This window comes from Mirounga leonina, unplaced genomic scaffold (assembly GCF_011800145.1).
Source record: "Mirounga leonina isolate KUSES-001 unplaced genomic scaffold, KU_Mleo_1.0 Mir_101664, whole genome shotgun sequence".
In the NCBI taxonomy this organism is placed as follows: Eukaryota; Metazoa; Chordata; class Mammalia; order Carnivora; family Phocidae; genus Mirounga; species Mirounga leonina.
Window position 1 is genome coordinate 5129046 of NW_023270175.1, and position 10532 is coordinate 5139577.

Below are 10532 nucleotides of genomic sequence, written 5' to 3' on the forward strand. Positions count from 1 at the left end.
TCTCTCTATCTCTCTGTCAAATAAATAAATAAAATCTTAAAAAAAAAAACAAAAAAAATTATAAAATTCAAATACACTAAACATAAATCAAAATGGATTTCTATTCAATGTTCAAGTGACCCAAAAGAAGGCCTTTAAAGGGAAACAGAGGAATAAGAAATAGAACAAACAAATAAATAGAAAACAGATAATAAAATAGCAGACTTAAGCCCTACATATGAATAATTTAAGTGGTCTAAACATATCATTTAAATGACTGAGATTGTCATCACCTCAAAAAGAAACCTGTACCCATTAACAGTCACTCCCCATACCCCACTCCCCACTCCCAGCCCTAGGCAACCACTAATTGACTTTTTGTCTCTACAGATTTGCTTATTCTGGACATTTCACATAAATGGAATCATACAACATATGGTCTTTTGTGACTGGCTTCTTTTACTTAACATTATGTTTTCAAGGTTCCTCCATGTTGTGGCATGGCCCCTCATTTTTTTGATTTCTCATTTATTGGGCACAAAACATGGTACTAGGAACTATGATGGGGTCATTGAGGTGCTTTATTTTGTTTGCTCTTCAAAAAAATCCTTTGAATTTAGTAAATAAGATTATCTTGATTATAGATGAGGAAAATGAAACTCAGAGGTTAAATAATTTGCTCAATGTCTTAGAGCTAGTAAGTGGCTGAGCCAGATATTTAGCCTGGGTCTGATGCCAAAGCTCATGTTTGTTCCCCTATGCCATGCCACTTCTCCATTTAAGACAAGGTGGACCTGTTCCAGAAGATAACTTGGAATCTACCTGATCACTAGTGATGGTTATTGTTTGGCCATAGTAACAACATTTGAAGATTCTGTTGGACTTGACTTGAATTGGTTCCCTTAAGAACAGAAAGGACTGGTTTTCTCCAACCATGAAAGCTAGTCTTGCAGAACTGGGCCTCCCGCATCTTTCATTTGTGACCAATTCTGCTTGCATGTCAACGGATTTGGTGAATATTCTTCCCCATCTATGATAAAGGGGTTAAGCATCTTCAAACCTTTGAGGTTTTAGATGAAATTAATATATATTTATTTTATACTATAGCTGGCAGCAATTTATCTAGGTTATCATGCTTAATTAATGTAAGTGGAAGGCATCATTTGCTACAGAGAGCTATAATTATTTCCAGGAGAAACTTGAAAGTTTCAGGGAAATTTGGTGTTTCATTCTGTAGATTCTTTCTATAGTCTCTTTTAAAAATATCTATTTTTCTTTACTGGTGAAAAGAGCATTTTGAAATTTCCTCTCAGAGACTTGCAAGCAGAAAATTTGTTGAGCAAATAATGTGCAGTTGGGAAAAGCAGCTTAGGTAGCCAGATTTTCAGTGGATAATTTGATATTCTTAGATTGTCAGATACCGTAAGACATCCAGGTAATTTGCTGCTTTGAACCAAAACACAATTGCCTCCCCAAGCCCCCACAACTTAGTTTTGTTGTTTGAAATGTTGCCTAACAATGGTTTTCTCTCTTTAACTCACCATTCTGCACCATCTGTTAGAGAGTGCCTATTTTGAACACAGTGTCTCATGCACCCTATCATTCTTATAGCTCCTGGAGGAGCCAGGCTGTTTGGAGAAGGAATCGTGGCTTTGGGAAAAGGAAGAGGAAGAAAAGGTAGAACCAGAGTCCTCAATATATTTCTAGGAAGTTTCTCTTCTATAGCAGGATAAGTATCCCATTGTGGTCCACCCTTTGAATGTGGGGAGTGATGCAAAGTTAAGAATGGGTTAAGGTGTAGTCAAAGCCAGATCCAATTCAAGTAGAGAGTTTAAGGGTCAAAAACCAAGGAGTGCTCATTGGGTGATTATTTTCTCTTCAAAACAATGCTTTGAGGGTCAGGAGGGTATGTTTAACTATGTAGAGTTAATTTTGGAGGTAGAATCATGAATAAGAACGTAGGTTAGCAATAAGATAGCAATAGAATGGTGCTGAAAAATGAGATAAAGGCAGTCTAGGTTTATCCTGAATGATAGCTTATTGCTGGCACAGGCTTACTTTTAAAGTCCTGGGGACATCCTTTCTAGGGGACTGCTCTGTCCTTAAGGTGTCAACTAGAGCCCAGCACTATAAAGTGGCTGGGGAGAGGGGCGCCTGGGTGGCTCAGTCGGTTAAGTGTCTGCCTCCGGCTCAGGTCATGATCCCAGGGTCCTGGGATCGAGCCCCGCATCGGGCTCCCTGCTCAGTGGGAAGCCTGCTTCTCCCTCTCCCGCTCCCCCTGCTTGTGTTCCCTCTCTCGCTGTGTCTCTCTCTGTCAAATAAATAAATAAAATCTTTAAAAAAAAAAAAGTGGCTGGGGAGAGAAACGAAGGTGAGATATTCAATAGTTTTCAACGAGGCCAGGGTGAGGTTAGTGAGTGGGTTAAGGAAACAGTCTTATCTTCTCACCCTCCTAAACTCAAATAATCCCTTTATGGGCTCTTGCTGGGATAAACAGAAAGTGCTAACGGGTGACAAGCCTTGGGTGATACTGATGCCAATGAATAAAGTTTTGGGGGATGGGGAGTGAAGGCCAGTATGTGTGTATGTGAACAGCTTACTAGTTTATCTGACTATTCATCTTGAGCAACCCTTAGATCCTGTGATGGTTAATTTTATGTGTCAACTTGACTGGGCTATGGGTGCCTAGATATTTGGTTAAACCTTATTTCTGGTTGTGTCTATCAGGGTGTTTTAGATGAGATTAACACTTGAATTGGTAGACCAAGTAAAGCAGATTTCCCCTCCCAACGTGGGTAGACCAAGTAAGAAAGAATACTTTCTCTCTGCCTTTTTGTCTTCAAGCTGGACATTGGTCTTTTCCTTCCTTCAGACTCCTGGGGCTGGACTTCTCAGCATCCATAATCATGTGAGCCAATTTCTTGTAATCTATCTCTCTCCTACGCATGCACACATGCACGTGAGTACGCACGCATGCGCGCATGCACGCGCACACACATTCTATTTCTGTTTCTCTGGGGAGCCCTAATACAGTACCAAAATTCCCATTGTTGGGCGCTTGGGTGGCTCAGTTGGTTAAGCGACTGCCTTCGGCTCAGGTCATGATCCTGGAGTCCCGGGATCGAGTCCCACATCCGGCTCCCTGCTCAGCGGGGGGTCTGCTTCTCCCTCTGACCCTCCCCCCTCTCATGCTCTCTCTATCTCATTCTCTCTCAAATAAATAAATAAATAAATAAATAAATAAATAAATAAATAAATAAATAAAAATTTTAAAAAAATCAAAATTCCCATTGCTTGTCCCTTGATCAGTCCACTTCTCCCACCAGTGACCTTCTTGGAATAATAGAGTGGAACGTTCTTGTACTGCTCCTGTAAGAGGAAGAAATAATTATCTCTTACTTAAATCCACAACTGCCTTCTTTCATATAATCACAAAGACCCATGTGTAGGCTTAAGATTTTGAGAACCTAAGTGAAATTGTGTGGTTGTTGATTTATTCAGCCTTGTGCTTGTCTGTAGCTGTAACTGCACAGGACTAGAATCAGCTCTTCTGGCTGAATTGACTGGCCAACAGATGAGTGGGAATGTTATGTAGACCCAGACTGTGCATCCTTTATGTTTGTGGGTGTCACTGCTTTAAGTGTTCACAGGGCAGAGATTGCATTGTTTTATTGTGTGTACAGCAGCTAGGTTAATGTCACATGCATATGGGGGCTTCAGTGGAGTTAAGTGATAATACAATAATTGGTAATTTATGCTCTATATGCAGATCTCTCAGGAGAAAGAAGACTAACCGAAAGCATTGTTATGCCTACATGGCAAGCCATATTTAAAGTTGCAAAAGAAAATTGCAACTGGTCATCAAATGTTTGGTTGTTATCAGTAGTGGGGAACATTTAGCCTTCAGAGGGGAAAGATCACATTTGCAGCTTATTTTATATTTAGCCCACAGGTCATACTCTCGAAGACTGTCCTATTTATGTGTGTAGTTGGGAACACAAACATGACGTCTAAAGTATTTTGTGGATTTATTTAAAAAACAATAAGAGAGGAATGGGAAACCATTCAAGATCTTTATCTGGGCAAAGTGTAACGATGATGATGATAACTGTGATGTTGACTATGATGGTGTAATAATAGTAGCTACCATATATTAAATATTTACCAACTACCTGATGTGGGAAAGGCAAAAGAAAAATTAAATTTACTACTTACAGCCCATTGACAAGTCCTTGAAACAGGCAGTGAACTCCTAGAGGAAGCTCCTCTAGGAACTCACTGCCTCGATGTTAATACTTTGCTAAGGGCAAAAGGCAATCTTAGCTTAACATTATCTTGACCCCCCAGGATCCTGTAAGTCTACTTTAACATATAAAAATTCCTTTGGAAACTTCCTTTATCTCTCCTGCCCCACCCCAAATAAATGTTAGCAATCATCCTCCAAGCATATGGCCCACTGATATACATCTGAAGAGTCTCATGACTAAGGTTTTACTAGACAGTAGTAAATGACCTTGTCCTAACAACAGCTAGTCCCCTCAAGGTCCTGGAAACCTTGCTTGCAAAATTCCTTAGAGACTTCTGCTATCCCAACTTGAAAGTATATAATCAGTCACCCATCACAATCCTAGTGCAGCTCTTTCTGCCCAAGGGTCCTGTCCCCATGCTTTAATAAAACCACCTTTTTGCACCAAAGACATCTCAAGAATTCTTTCTTGACTCTTTGCCCTGAACCCTAACATTTCTACTGACACTGTTCTAGGCGCTTTACCGTATAACAACTCATTTAATCCTCAAAAAGACTACTTTCAGCCACAGAGCTTCACTTACGGATGCTCCTTGAATGAAAAAAAGGAAGTATTTTAGAAATGCCTGTACTGCTGCACTTTATTAAATTCTGTCCATTTTTACCTACTGTTAAAATATAAAGGATTGCACGTACTATTTTCCTTAAAAAAGTCAGTGTGTTAGATGTTTGTTTCTTGGTGCTTTGACCAACATCAAGCTCTTTATTCTTTTCTGACCTTGCCTCCTCCTCTCTGCTCATTCCTACCTTTTCTTTCCTCCTGCTCTTCTTTCCTTCAGTGGCCGTGTGTAGAAAGATGAAAGACATTCTTTGTTTGTGGTGTGGGCCCTGTTTATATCCTACGAAAGACAGGACTGCACATCAGGCCATTTGAAAACTTCTGGATTACTAAGGGAATTTTCCAATATTCACAGTGTTTAAAGTAAAGAAATTAAGTCTTGATTCAACCAAGTTTTATATAAGGTTAGTTTTGACTATCTTTGACTATTTTTCACACTTACATAGATCATATATAATGTGTGTGTGGGTGTATGTGTTAGAATCAAGGATAAAAGATTAGAAATGACTCCATATTGACCTTGCAGGCTGGCACTCACTTCTGAAAGATTTATAGCCGTAACTCCCAGTCTCTATCCCTCAAATACCTGGTAGTAATAAGCTAGGATGAAATAGCTTTTCATTTTAAAGCAGATATACAGCTTTATTTTAAAAAGTGCCCCAACGCCTAAGAGAAAAACAGGTACACTTCGATTTCAAAGGATTTACTTGGTGAAGTTGTAAGCATTTTAATAAAAAATGTGTCTTTGAGCCTTATGAAAATGAGATACACTGAAGCATGGAAAGTGAGCAGCAACCAAAGGACACCCGGAGAGACAGATCAATCTCTGAGCTCTCTACCGTCTGAGCTCTGGGAGATGATTTAAGTGGAACTTTTTCCATACTATCAGCTGCTTGCCTCTTTGTCATAAAAGATAAACAACATTGCTAGGTGCCATGAAATCTACCTAAAATGAACTGAGTTTAAAATAAACTGTTTCATACCATCTTACTGGCCCAAATTATTCAAGGCATCCTACAAAGAGTCATGTTATTAAATAAAAGGAAAAGCAATTAAAAAAAAAAAAAAAAGCTTTCTCCTAAGCTATGAGCTCATTAATCCCTAAGCTCAATCTTATAACAAGTACTGCTCTGATAACATGAGCTTGGGAAGTGTTTGCTTTATAACCTCCAATGTCAGGTTGATTATTGAAATAAAAGGTAGTGTCTATTGTAAACTATTATATTTGGAGAGACAGAGACTGTGTGAGAGAGACTGTGTGTATGCATGGATCTGTGTGTGAGCATGGAACGTGGATGGAAGCTATGCATTGCAAAATTATGTCATAAGCAAAGTTTGTAATTAGTATACACTAGGGTCCCCACAACTGTGGGTGCCGATTTTCCCTGCTGGTTCTGTCCCGTAGCTGCCCAAGTCCTCTGGCTATGGTGCCACTGCCAGACTTGGCTCCATGCAGTGTCCCCACCTTGTACATTTCTCTATCCCTGTCCTCTATCACAACTTGTCTATTCTGAACTCTTAATTAGGTAGCTCTTTCTAGTCGATAACAAGTGTCTTCCTGGGCTAAAGAAACACAGGAGCATAGAAAATCAGAGCTGGGGGCACCTGGGTGGCTCAGTCGGTTAAGCGTCTGCCTTCGGCTCAGGTCATGATCCCGGGGTTCTGGGATCGAGCCCCCTGTCGGGCTCCCTGCTTGGCGGGAAGCCTGCTTCTTCCTCTCCCACTCCCCCTGCTTGTGTTTCTTCTCCCACTGTGTCTCTCTCTGTCAAATAAATACATAAAATCTTAAAAAAAAAAATAAAAAAAGAAAAGAAAATCCGAGCTGGATGAGATTTGGCCTAAACCCCTCATTTATTACCTTGGTGATCCTAGAGCCCAGAGATGGAAATTACCTCAACCAAAGTCATACAGCTGGTTATTAGGGGCTAACAGATTATCCTTTCCATGTCCTATTTTGTATAAGCTTCTGAGTTAATGCTTCTGCAAAAAGGAGTGACTCTAAAGGTGGAATTACTCCATGCCTGATGTGGAGTAATAGATATGAAAAGGTTTGGAGCCATGTTGAGGCTTTTAATGGGAAGTCATTCTTTCTTCTCTGCTACTGATTTGGGTTCTGTCTCTTGTGCAAAGCGTGGGCCCTCTGCTACACCTGTGCTGTGTGCCACAGAAACTACCTCTGGTACCTTCTCCGATGGATGTCAAAGAAGTGGCTCCTGGGCAAGAGGTGAGTCTATTGCGAAGTGTTTTCACCTTTTCATAGAGCTCACTTCCATTCTCTCTCTTTTGCAAATTACTGATATGACTTGCCCACATAAATAGAAAGAAGCAGCTCCACTTAAAAAAAATGCATGGGGCTGTTCCCTAAGAATTCCACAGTGGGAAGCCTCCCAGGAACACTTTAGAAATGACAGTCATCTTGATGCTTTCCCTGCTAGCTTCTGCTCAGAACTTAATAGACCAAAAACCAAAAAGCCACATGGGCTGGTATCAGGGTCCTGTGGGAAACTCACAGAGGTGGAATGCCTTTTGCCCTAAGGTTGCTTTCTCTTGAAGTGTCCACAGACATATCATATAGGTTTGGGCTATATATATATCTAATATATTACATACATAATCAGGCTCCTCTAAGTCCTCTTCTTGACTAGGCCTTGACTTTGGCCCCTGCCCTGTCTTTGGCCTGCTCAGCTTTTTCTTAGCAAAGAATCCTGCTAAGTAAGTAATCTTCCCACTCTTGATATCTAATTACCCTTGATATCTGATCAACTTCCTCATCCCTCATTCTTGATGTCTAAGCCCTTGGCCTGCCTTGAGAAAGAATCCTGTTAGGCCAATTTAGTAAGAACCCCTCCCCGCCAGTGATATTTCCTCTCAGTGATTTTCTATCCATTGATCCCCTCATGCTGCCCATTGGCTATAAATACCCATTTCTGTCTTTGCTGTGGCCAGAATTCAGACCAATCTTTCTAACCTACTGCAGTAACTCTATTGCAATATACTTTGAATAAAGTCTTCCTTACCGTTTTCACAAGTGTCAGAATATTTTTTTTACTTAACAATCTCTATGCCAGAATTCACCATACTGCATCCCTAATGAGGTGATAACCCAGGCTCAACTTGAATACTTCCAGTGACAGGGAGTTCACTACTCTGAGGTAGGCCATTTAGATGATGTGCAAGATGTGAAAGGCAGCAACCTATTGGAAAAAACAACTTTGGTGTCAGATAGACCCGAGTTGGTTGGCTGGTTTTTTCCTTCTAACCTTCCCGTTGCTTCCATTCAACAGATATTTTATGAACCCTTTGCCAGCAACAGGGGAAAATGGGATAAGGAATCTGTTCTAGGTAAAGGGAACAGACTATGTGAAGGCCATGAGGCAAGAAATAGACAAGAAAGGAGAGAGCATGGCATATGTTAAAAAATAATTTTCAGAGAAAGGTAAAATCATGATGCTTATACACATATAAAAATTAATATGTATTAAAGAATTTATTTTACTAAATGATATGAGCAAATCAGGCAGATGTTGTAACTGGTGTCAAAACAGCACAGATTTATATGGAGTAAAGGAATATTGAGATGAACTGCAAATAAAGACAAAACTGGTTTTTCCACAGGGGTGGAAACTAGTCAACTAAATCACTGCTGGGTAGGACATAACTTACAGGTCTCTCAGTTATCTACAACTTGCAATGACTTGCAAAATGGCTCAAAGACAAAGATCGGGGATAGAATCTGATAACCCAGAAAAGTGTACTGCAGAGGATGCATAGTTTTCCATTAAAATACATTTTTTTCTCTGTGTATTTGAGTAATTCAAAGAGATTCTTTGTGGCTACAGTACAGTTCCAAGCAGTAAGTGGTTAGAGAGGGCCAGATCATGAAGGGCTTTTCAAGTTACGCCAAGAAATTTCAGCAGGGAAGTAACATGATCAGATTTATGTTTTAAAGAGAGCATTCTGGCTACGTTGTTATTGGAGGGACAGGATGAGATGTATGGACCAAGTTAGGAGCATGTTGTAAGCTGGACTCAAATCCTTATGCTGCTGTTACTAGCTGTAGAGTCTTAGGTGAAGTTACTCAACATTTCATTTTTTCTTTTAGTGAAGTGAAAGTTTATTAAGTGAAGGTAAGAACAGAAAGGAAAGAAAAAGAGCTCTCCAGAGTGAGAGGGGTCCCAAATGGGTTGCCACTGAGGGCTTTTATGGCCGGTGTTCAGCATTTATGAGACTCCATTTTCTCTTCTGGAAAATGGATAGTAATACCTTCCTTGCAAGATTGCTGTAAAGATTAGTATTATGTATGCATGTTGTAGACAATAAATATTAATTTCCTTCCACTCTGCTCCCACTTTGCAACCAAATTGTTAGAACATTTTCATACTGAGCCAAAACTTGCTTCCCTTAACTCATGTGATTGTGGAGGTCATAGTAGTGCTATTTGGATATATATGGACATATATAAAATAAGACTAATCCCTCTTGCCTTCACATATTTAAAGATGGATCTCTTATTTCCTTTAAGTCTTCTATTTTGAAACTAATCTTTGATTAGTTGAAGGTGAAATGAGCATAATACTCCAGGTATGGTTGAGACAGTATATAGTAAAGTGGAACAATCGGTTCTCTTGATCTGGATAATAAAACTATTTTATTGCCTAAAATCACATTAGCCTTTTTGGCAACCAGGCCATATGACTTATTCATTTTTAGCCTATAGTTAATGAAAGTGCCCGAGTATTTTTCACATGAACTGTTTAAGTGAATTTCCCTTCATTCAGAACATACGCAATGGCATTTTCAACTTATAGGCAGGATTTCATTTTGCCCACTAAATTTCACTTTGGTTGCTTCAGGCTAGCTTTCGAGTGTGTGTGTGTGTGTGTGTGTGTAGTGTATATTCATCTAAATATCACAACATTTTATAACAATGACCAGTAAATTTCCCTCCATTGATATAGTCTTATAACCCTTACCCTGAAGCACTCACTGTTGCCATTTCCTTGTGAATCCCTTCAAAAATATTCTATTTCTATACAAGCAAATGTACAACTGAAAATACAAATGATATTGTACTATATATACTTCTCTGCACTTTGTCCTTTATGTGTAATAATTCCAGTAGAATGTAAGCTCTAGGAAGGCAGGATTTTTGTTTGTTTTTTAGCACCTAGAAAAATGTCTGACACATACTGGATGCTCTAGAAATATCTGTGAATGATGAACGTGTTTGAAGATTTTCCATATCAGTATGTTCCAGGGATCAGCAAACTTTCTATAAAGGACCAGATAGTAACTGTTTTAAGTTTGTAGGCCATATGGTCTCTGTCACAACTATTCAATCCTGCTGCTGTAGCATGAAAGCAGCCGTAGACAGATAATATGAAAACAAATAGGCTTGACTGTGTGCCAATAAAATTTTACCTACAAAAACCAGTAGGAAGCCAGATGTGTTCTGTGGGCTGTAGTCTGTCAACCCCTGGTACATACAAATCAAACTGGCTTCTTCTTCTTTTTTTTTTTTTTTTTTAAGATTTTATTTATTTATTTGACAGAGAGAGACACAGCGAGAGAGGGAACACAAGCAGGGGGAGGGGGAGAGGGAGAAGCAGGCTTCCCGCCGAGCAGGGAGCCTGATGCGGGGCTCGATCGATCCCAGGACCCTGAGATCATGACCTGAGCCGAAGGCAG

General features: G+C 39.7%; 1 long non-coding RNA gene across 1 annotated transcript; it reads left to right on the forward strand.

Annotated features, from left to right (window-relative positions):
- The first annotated feature begins 1174 nt into the window (after positions 1–1174).
- On the forward strand, positions 1175–5148 carry LOC118011344. Its single transcript, XR_004679449.1, has 3 exons — positions 1175–1656; positions 2824–2887; positions 5065–5148. It is a non-coding gene; the product is annotated as an uncharacterized LOC118011344 (long non-coding RNA).
- Positions 5149–10532: the final 5384 nt, after the last annotated feature.